The following is a 10,732-nucleotide window of genomic DNA, read 5'->3' as shown; positions in this document are numbered from 1 at the left end:
GGAGTAAAAATGATATATATATATTTTTTTTTTTTGGTTAGAATTTCATTCATTGTGTTCTGAAGTATGAATATGATTTATCAATGCTCATTTATAGCAGCAAAATAAGACAGCAAAAGTAAAATAATTCTGGGCAGGTGTGCTTTCTCATACTTGGCTATCCCTGCCTCTGAAACTCGGGAATCATTAGCTGTACCATTCCTGAGGCTCTTCCAATGAGAGAGAGCTGTGGGTTGTTTCTTCCACGTGAAACAGCCATTCTCTGCTGAGATTCCAGAACAGCCAACAGACCATAGGAAGACAGTCCTTTAGGCCTCTGTTTGAACCAACAGCTACAGTATAACTGCTGGTCTTCAGTCAGGGCCATAAAAGTGATATGTTAATGCAAGCTGGGAGCAGAGCGGCACAGAAGGCCCAGAAAGTAAAGACGTCTATTCCTCATCACTGTGGAGATAGGTTCCTTCATTTTATGCATTTAAAATGCATAAAAGACCATATGGACTTGTGATTGTAAAGGGGTTTCGACTGGGATGTGTATGTCGCTTCATTAGGGATTCACGTTTCCTTATCGTGGAAGGAGCCAGCAGGAGCTGCTTCCTTTAGACTAAAACTCAACTCTGATCCTTGATCCTCTCCTGTTCCCTGACATCCACACAGCTTTGCAGTTTCCCGCTGCCTACAGACCTCTCGTTTATTCCCTTAGACTGAGACATTTACCACTTAGGCTTGAGTCTTCCTCCCCAACACATGTTTTGCTGCTTTATTGCAACATCTCAGACTAGACATCATAATACCTTGTATTAATGTTGTACAGAACTAATGCGTGTTTATATTTACCCAGATAGCTGACTGAAGATTTTTTTTTTGCCAGTGGTGTGTGTGTGTGTGTGTGTGTGTCTTAAACTTATCTTCCTTAATCATTTTCTTCCTTCTTGAAATGTGTCTCTTAGAATTTCCATGAGTAAAACTATGCTGGCAAAAATACCTTTAAGTTTAAGATATCAGAAAGTTTAAAATTCCATGCACAGTTTGAATTTTGAATTTTAAGTTGATGGCTATTTTCTTTTGAAGATAAAATTATGATACGACCCTACCCTCACTTCCCTTGATGCTGGCAATAAGGTATCAGAAAAATTGTTCCTCCTTTGCAGCTGATCTGTCTTTTCAACATGAATATTTTTAATATATATTTTTTTCATTTTCCTCGGGGTCTTTCATTTCACTATCAAATGTATAGATAGGTTTGAATTTCTTTTTGACTTATGTGTTTGCAATTTCCTTACTTCCTGGATCTGAGGTTTCCATCGTATGGTTGTTAAACTCTCAGTTTAAATTCTTTGAATTGGGCCTCTTTTGATGTTAAAAATCTTTGAATAGGGCCTCTTTTAGATTTTTTCCCATTCTTTCCTTCTGAAAATTAATTAAATATGTGTTACAATAATTCCTTCAATTGTCTATACAATTTTTACTATTTCTTTCAACTTCCATATATTTTTCTAACTGAAATTTGGTCTCATAGTTTTGGGGTCTAACTCTTGATATTCCATTGAGTTTCAAATTTTCAATTGTAGTTTTCGTTTCTAGATATTCTATTCCTGATTATTAAAACCTGCTGGTTTATTTCTAAAGTGTTGTTCATATTTTCATAATTACCTTCTTTAAAACACACCAGATATGCTTGATGTATAGCCTATATCTGATATTTCCAGAATCTGAAGTCTTTGTGAGTCTCACCCTCGTGCACCTGGCTGCCTGGGGTGTTTTTAATCTTCTCACTGTGAATTCCAATGTTTTTCCATTTCGCCTCTGAGAATTCTTTAAACCTCAGTTTGGAGTTACTTTTTCTCTTTTTGAAAAGATGTGCTTTACTTTTGAAAATACCCAACAATGATGACCCTCTCAGACCACTGTAAATTTAATACTCATCCTAGAGGAGTTTGGGAGCACAAATGGACAGGATTTCATACCTAAAACTCACACAAGAGGTTATCTGTGACTTTGAATTTTCGGGGAACTTTTTTCCTTTTCTGTCTAGAACTAAGGCCCAAGAGAATCAAGTGTACATTTTGCCCATTCTCTTGGTGATACTTTTATGTTTTACTTTTAAATGCAGATATTATCTTTATGTGACTTCAATTTAATGAAACCAAACTCCATTACTCTTTCCCTTACCATCCCCCCAGCTTGGGAACACAGCCGTCTGTGGTACCTGTAACTCGTCATCTTCCCCAATCCAAAGGTTATTTGAGTGATACATGACTACAATATAGCCTCTATTTTAGTCCCTGGTCAAAGGATTATATCTCAATTTATGAAATGCAAATAGACCCACCACACAGGGCTGATTGCCTCTGTGATCTGATCCTGTGCAAGCACATCTGCTAAAAACCTGTATTACAGGTAGCAGTTTTTCAGTAATTGTTTTGAAATTAATAGATAAATGAACACTGCAGCCCATTAGATAAAAAGCTTTAAAGGTCTCTAACCCATCAAAGTGGCATGTTCTTGATGAAATTTGGATTTATACTTGTCAGAGACGTAGTATTAATAGCTATTTATGTGGTTCATGGAATATATAAATTCCCATCATTTCTGAAACGTTTATTATTGTTACAGTACATCTGTCATTAGGATGAAAGTTATGTGACAATCAGGCAGCCATAATTCTATTAACTTAATTTTACAATCTCCTATCTTTTGTCATCACAAACCATTATAAGGACACTTATCTCTAAGAACATGGGTTTGAGGATCACAGCTTCTGGATCTATTTCCTCTAGTTTTTCCCAGTTAAGATTCATGACCTGTAAGATGGGGCAATAAAGGAACTTAGCTCATATGGTAGGTATACATTTTAACTCATTGAATATGCATAAGGTGCTTGGAAGTGTATCTAGCTTAGAAAAAAGTTCTTAATAAATATAAGGAAAAAAGTGGCATCAGTAGGAGTTGCAAAATCTTAAGTCATGTGGATTCAACCTATCACAGGTAGGGACTTAAAACTTTAGGTTTGAACAATCCCAAGACGTTTGAATGTATAATATTCAGTTTTATGAGGTTTTTCACATGCCTTTTTTTTTTTTGCAGTCTGTTATGCCTGCACAGCAGCTGAATATTGCTTTGTGCAATCTTTCTCTTCTAATCCCTATGCTAGCATCCCTTGTCTATCTAGTGAAATTGATACATTTGTATTATTTATCTATTGCTGAAATGAGTCATATTTATTATCACACAATTTCAGTGGATCAGGACTTTGGATATGGCTTTTCAGCACCTCTCACACAACTGTAGACTAGGATCTCACCTGAAGGGTGACTGGCGAAGATCCTCTAGGAACTGTCCAGTAGCACCTGATAAAGTCATCGCACCCAGACATGCCTTACAGCCTGTCAAAACTGCATTCTCATTTCAACAATCCTTAATTCAGCAATAAATCGCTAAATATCCACTGTGTTCCTGCATGAGATGCTGTGAACTTGCTCTGCCAGCTTGAAATGGAAAGCTTCCTCCCCCTTTACACCTAAATTCCCACCATTCCCACCCTCCCAGCCTCACCCCTTCCTCTACGCCTGGAGCTTCACCTTCCAAAGAACAACTTCCTTCTCTGGAAAACAGTGAATATTCCCTTTTCTCACCTCTAATTTTACTTTTAGAACCACACAATTTGTTAGGTAGCCACTTTCTCGTTTGTTCATGTTGATCATTTAGATATAACTATTATTGAAATAATAAATGACAGGAGTGCAAAAGTCACTTCTTTTACATATCAAGTGTCACAGCAAGGGCAGATTTGGAAATGATACAAAATGATTGTCTAAAGAATGATTTCCAGCTTGATGTTCTTATAATAAACGTGATGTTAAGAAAGTAAAGCTAGGGTGGCGCTTGTGGCTCAGTGAGTAGGGCGCCAGCCCCATATACCAAGGGTGGCGGGTTCAAACCCAGCCCTGGCCGAACTGCAACAAAAAAATAGCCGGGCGTTGTGGCGGGCGCCTGTAGTCCCAGCTGCTCGGGAGGCTGAGGCAGGAGAATCACGAAAGCCCAAGAGCTGGAGGTTGCTGTGAGTCCTGTGATGTCACGGCACTCTACCGAGGAGGGTGGTAAAGTGAGACTCTGTTTCTACAAAAAAAAGAAAGAAAGAAAGAAAGTAAAGCTAGATATTCTGGGAGACTTTTGAAAGTCATGGATGAATTTTTTTTTTTTAACTTTCAAAATGTGATTTCATTAACACACATTTAGAACAAGAACCATTAGTATTCCACCTTTTTCTGGAAGAAAAAGTACTGCCAACTATACATAATCACTGCAAATGTAAATCCATGTCTTGTGTCTACCAAAAAACATCGGGTCATAGTGTTTTCTTATAAAAATTTTAAAGCAGATTTTTCCAGCACTGTATGTGTGTTATGAGCATGGTACAGCGTAGTTTTACTAAATTTAATTGGTTTGGCTTCTGAATGTCAGTATAATATATGGTCAGGAAAAGGTAAAACGACTCTGTATCCTCTTCAGGGGGCCTCAAACTGCGGTCCGCTGGCCACATGAGGCGGTGTGATTGTATTTGTTCCAGTTTTGTTTTTTTACCTCAAAATAAGATATGTGCAGTGTGCATAGGAATTTGTTCATAGTGTTTTTTTTTTTTTAACTATAGTCCGGCCCTCCAACAGTCTGAGGGACAGTGAACTGGCCCCTGTTTAAAAAGTTTAAGGACACCTGCATGATTTTTTGATACATATTTGTGTATATATATGTGTGTGTGTATTTATATATGTATCTATATATGGATATATGTATATACACACGCACTTACATAGATGGTGCCAAAAAAAGTATACACATTTTAAGAAAGGAAACAAACCGTATTAAAATTGTAATAATAAATACCAATAATATCTTGTCTATTGTATCTAGTCTCTCTTGCAATTGCAGAAGTCAAATGTGACTTGAGTATTATAATTTTAACACATTTTTGTTCTTCTTAACACGTGTATACATTTGTTGGCACCCTCGAGTGTGTGTATGTATATAAAGAGCCATTGGCATGCATATAAGTGACGCCATAGGCATACATACATGTACATACTGGTGGCAAAACACATTTGAACAGGTGTCTGTGACATTCAAAGCTTCAGTTAACGGCCAGTTGCATGACAGGTTTCTCCTATGGAATGTTCACCTAGAAAGAATTCCTCATGGGGATTCTAGTATTGTAAACCAGAAAGACAGACGTCTTTCTTCAGTCCAGTGTTCGGTATTTTACTCTGTTCATTTATGTTTTTCCTGCGAGTTTCCTGATGTCCCCTTTGCACCTTCGTTTTTGTGTTCTCAGCCGCAGCGGGTTGGAGTCTGTGAAGAACCACACGCGCGGAGAGTAACCACACGCGTGGAGAATACACACCCGGGAGTCTAATTCGCACGTCGCTGTGGCGTCCACACAGCGAACAGGAGCCGCGGGATCAGAGCAGCGACCCGACTGCGAGGCGGGCGGCAGGAAGGCGCGGCGGGAGCAGGTGGAGGGGACCCCGGCGCCCCAGGGAGGCCGCCCGCCCGCGCCTGCAGCTGCGTCTCCGCCCGCCGGGGGCGCCCCGGGACGGCGAGCGCAGCAGCGAGGGCGGCTCCGGCGCTGTCGCCCGCCGGGTCCCTGCTGGGCGGCTCCGGGGCTGTCCAGGAAGCTGCAGCCGCGGAAGCCAGGGGCAGCCCCGCGCTCTGGGCCCGCGAACCCCGCCGGGAGCTCCGCCTCCCCGCCCCTCCCCCGCCGTCCCCGCCCCGCACCTGCCGCGGACTCCCCGGGAGGGAGGGGTTAGTAATGAGCCCTTCCGGACTGGGAGTCTCTTAAGGTAGACTGGGTTCAATCCGCGGGCGTGTCTGGAGCAGCGGGATACGCAGATCTCTTTTTCCCCCCTCTTGGAAACCGATCTCAGGCTACAGTGAAGAAACCTTTTAAAAGAAATCAAACAAAATCATTGGGAAAATTTAAAATGGCAACGGAGAGAAAGGCAGCAGCATTTTGAGAGATGTAAAGCACATGGGAAAAAGCTGACTTAACAGACCCAGGATTACAAATCCTATGTCGTGGGGGGAGGCCGGGGGAGGGTAGGACCCAGAGCCAATAGGATGATGTAAAATGAATCATTCTCTGCGGGTTTTCTAATTACCAGGGTCACCCTCCAAGTAAGATGGAGAATGATAATTACGTAGAATCAGGTTGAGAGGAATAAACCTGAACTTGGGAAGGGAACAGTTATGTACTTGAAATCCCTTCCCCTTCTGAACTCCCATTAATAATCCACCAGACTGTAGCCCAGAAGGGATTCTAGGAAGAGGGCTTGATACTGACACGGGCGGTTCCTCTCCAAATGGCCAGGCTGATTTACCACTTGGGGAAGATGGTAGTGGACCTACACTCAGAAACTCCAAACACGTCTTTAGTTCACCACCTTAAAATGAGCAGACTCGAAGGAAGCCCACCAAAGAAAGCTTCTAAAAGAAAAGATAAAAGCAAACAAAAACAATTTGTTTTTAATTGACAGAATTAGAGTCTCCCCAGAGAAAAGAAAACTTCAAAACACTACCATCAATATCCTTGGAGAGGCAAGAAACTATATTGCTAGTATGAAAGTATGAAAAATACCACAGGAAAAAAAATGACTAATCCTAAAGCATCACACACACACACACACACACACACACCACACACGCCAGCAGAGTCTTTGGAACATTAAAATCAAGAAAGGAGAACTGACGTTTAAAAGAAGTTTTGGAGGAGAAAGTTGAAAAATTCACCAGTAGGTAGGGCAGAAAGACAAAGATGGAAATTATTAAAGGTGATTAGAATATAAATAATTCTAGGAAATCTGTAAATGAAGTAAAAGAGATATGAGAAAACAGGGGAGAGATTTATCAAATAATAATTAAAAATTTCCTAGAACTCAAAGGTCAGGAGTTTACCAATGTACATGGCTCTCCAAACGCTTTCAGGCTGACTAGACTGTGCAGCTGTGTCTTCAGAATAATAGGAGAACCAGGGCGCTCTCAGTGGGGGGCACAGGGAAGGATCTGGTAAGAGGGGAGAGCAAAGAGGTAAGATACTGCCTAATCTTTCAGGAATTCATAACCCTTAGCTTTGCCTAGAATTTGAGTGAAAACCATTGGAACATCTCGAGTAGAGAAATGGTGTGATCCTACATTTAAAATCAATTGATCGGGGTGCTGTGTTAAGAGGAAAGTGAACTGGGACTAAGGCAGAGGCGGGTATACCCGTTAGTAGCATTAGCAACGGTGAAGGTGAGGGAAGGTAATGGTTTGGATAAGGTGAAGCAATAAAGGTGCAAAGAGTGGTTAGATTCAATGTTTTGTATATAATTTGGAGGTAGACTTCATAAGATTGGCTGCTGCGTGAATGAAAAGCAAGAGACAAGAATAAAGCCAAAATAAATTTTACTCATGGTAGGATCAAAGAAAATTTTTATGTTTTTCTTTTTCTTTTTCATAAATTTTTTAAGCATGGTCAGCTGAAAGGTCAATTAGAAACCTAAGTGGGAATGTTGAATAAGCAGCCCCATGTTAACAATCTGGAATCCTGAGGCAGGATTCAGCCTGGAGATGTGATTTTGAAGCCATGACATTAGGTGATATGAAGGATTTCAGTGAGGATAGATGATAGCCTTGGGACTCCCCAACATTGAGAGGTCAGAGGATTAAGGCAAGATCAGCAAAGGAGACTTGGAGTTTTCAAATAGCCAATAAACCAGGTGTTTCTTAGAATCTAAGTAAAAATGTTTCAGAGCAAGATAGCATCAAATGTTGATACGCAGATAGAAAGATGAAGGATGGATGATTTTACAAGTGTGATGAGAATGAAATCATGAATGAGGAGCACTCAAGATGAAATTGAAGAGTTTAATTGAAACAGCTGGTCTGTCTAAGTTGTACTTGGTGGCCAGGATTTAGGGGAAGACATTGTCAAAAGTGGGAACTGAAGTTAAGTGGTGTAGTAAGATGGGAAAATTGTTCTTCATTAAAATGGTAGGAAAAGTGTTTTATAATAAGACTGATCTAGTAGCAAATGGCTCGAGTGGGCCAGAGAGAGTGGGGCATTACATCAGGGAGAAGGGAGGGGTGAGTGAGGATCTCAGACTCATGTCTGCATTTGCTGAGAGTAGAAGAGGGTAGGGAGCTGCTGGGAAGGGGTGTTGGGAAGAGGCGCTCCATATGAAAGACTGTGGAATTTCTTTCCTATTTTATCAGTAAAATAGGAAGTAAGGCGAGCCGTGCAAATTCTGTAGGAACTGTTGCTGGTTTGAGGAAGAATTGAAATGGGAGTCTTAGGGGAGTGGGAAAGTGAATGGTCCAATGGAAAATGAGCTCTGAGCTGCATGTAGAGCCCTCCATACAGGTTAACACTGGACTGATCAGAGGTAGGGAGGCTGTGACCTTATCAGGAGAAAGGGTGGGTGACAAAGTTGCAGTTATGTGGGGAAAGGGAAAAGGGGGAGCCTGGAGGAGAAAGACCAAGCAGGAAAGAGCCTTAAACGAAGTTGAATCGATACTGACAAGCAGGCAGTTTCCATAAAAGGAAATAAATGTCAAAGATTTAGATAAAGAATGAGAAAAAAAAAAATCCTAAGTCACCTGACTGACTGAAGAGACTTTGTTTTGGGACCAAGGAACTAGAAAAACCTCCAAAGCAGAGTTCCAAAATGGGAGGGAGATGAGACACAACTGGTGTATAACAAAAACTGACCAGCATTAATGTTAAAATAGAGATTGTCAGATGCATGGGACAGACTCCTTGTAACAGTGAAATACCAAATTATAAGGAAGAGCCAAGACCATGCCAGGCAACTGTGAGGCCATGCACCCTATACTAAGGAGTGAAATGGGTTCTAACTGCTGCGAATATTGTTTGTTTTTTGTGTGTGCGTCCTTCCCTTCCCCTTCCCTTCCCTTCCCTTCCTGTCCCTTCTCCTTCGCCTTCCCCTTTCCTTCCCTTCCTTTCCTTTTCCCTTCCTTCCCTTCCCCTTCTCTCCTCCTCGCCCCTTCCCTTCCTTTCCTCTTCTCTTCACTTCTTTTCTTTTCTTTTTCTCCGGCAACTACACAGGCACTGGCCTGGAGAGAAGCAATACTGAAACAGCCCATTCATCTCCAAACCCTCAGTCACTGACCCCCTGTTTCACAAGCCATAAGTATAGTTTTGACTGGACAAGAAAGGGATTTCAGTAGCTCTGATAAGGAAGCCACTGACCGCAGACTGGTTCTGGGGTATTGACAGAGGGCATTCCTGTCCCAGCTTCCCCTTTTCTCATCTGGGCCTAATCCTGTACATTGAAATGTTAAGCCTCCTCCCCCACGGTGAACATGGGATGCCTGGAACAAGCTTGTTTGCTTACTAGGCACGTGCATGCACCCCATTCCAAATTTGTAGCACCGCCTATAACCTGTGGAGTATGTGTATTCATGGCCAGCCTTGACAGCACACATTCCTGCCTCACCTTTCCCCCTTTGAAGTGCCTGCCTCCAGCCTGCAGGCTGTGCTTCCTTTCTTGAGAAATAAAGTTCTCTCCAAATTTGTGAAAAAAAATTAACCTTTTTGTTAACAAGATACAAGAAGTAAATCGATTGCCACTTAAAGAAACTGAATTTTGTTTTTAAATCTGGTAGAAGTAGTTGATTCTTTAAATTTTATGTTTGGGTAGCTTTCATACAAAGCAAATATTTGAAACATTCAAGAAAGAATGCCATAAGGGAGGAAAAGTGGATTCTCATTGGTATATATACATGTAAGTAAGTTATACGGCTGACTGTTTGAATAAAAATGTGATGATTTATTTACACTGTATAGCCTGAATAATGCCAAAAAAGATCTGAAGTATGAGCTTAATTGCCAGCTCTTTAAAATGAAGCCTCCTCACAATTAATAGTGTGTAGATGTGCATTTTGGGGAATAGCCATGTCAGCTAGAAGACTAACCCACCTCATTATTAAAACATAGTAAAAAAGAAATCATTTTTTTCTTTGCAAAAGACATCTGACATTCCATGAATCAAGTAGTTAGTGCTGAAAATAGCAGTAGCAATTGCAGAGAAAAATGCAATTTTCTCACCTATCAATTATGGAAATAGAGTGCTACTTTTTTTTAGCTAAATTATCCTAATTAACATATCAAGAATATTTTTACTATCACATTTTAACAAGCAAGTTAGGCACATGAAGTTCTATGGGTTACCCTACAGTGACACCATTTTTATTTTCTAATAAATTAAAATTTAAAAACCAATAAACTCATCACAAAAATACTGAGAGTGGGTCTCTTGACATTTGGAATAGATAGATCTTCTATACTTATGAAGCTTCTTTGGTGTTGAATTTTAAGACCCTAGTTAGGTTTAGCTTTGATTAGTGAACCAACCAGTTCGCCCATGTTCCTACAGACCTAGGTTCTGGGACCTATTGCCTGGTGCTTTAGCCGGGGTAAAATGTCAGAGATTCTCCTCCTGCTCTTTCCTAGATTGTGGTAAAGAGTACAATGCCAAACAGTGACATGGACCACAATTGTTTTTACTCCGCAAGCATCCAATGGGTATGTTCAAAAAGCTGAAATAATCTCCATAACATTCCCTGCAGTTTACGGCTTACTCAGAGCCTTAGTTATAATTTCAAACCAAGAACAAGGCCCTCCTGCTTGTGACATCCAGTGAGCCATGAAAAGAAGTGAATACATTCATGGCCCTGG

General features: G+C 40.8%; 1 non-coding gene across 1 annotated transcript; it reads right to left on the bottom strand.

The window, feature by feature from the left end:
* Positions 1 to 231: 231 nt before the first annotated feature.
* On the bottom strand, positions 232 to 367 carry LOC128567112 (small nucleolar RNA SNORA2/SNORA34 family). Its single transcript, XR_008374775.1, has one exon. It is a non-coding gene; the product is annotated as a small nucleolar RNA SNORA2/SNORA34 family (small nucleolar RNA).
* Between the last annotated feature and the right edge of the window lie 10,365 nt (positions 368 to 10,732).

Source organism: Nycticebus coucang, chromosome 15 (genome assembly GCF_027406575.1).
Source record: "Nycticebus coucang isolate mNycCou1 chromosome 15, mNycCou1.pri, whole genome shotgun sequence".
Lineage (NCBI taxonomy): Eukaryota > Metazoa > Chordata > Mammalia > Primates > Lorisidae > Nycticebus > Nycticebus coucang.
Note: the sequence above shows the minus strand (reverse complement) of the source record. Positions and strands in the feature narration are given on the sequence as shown.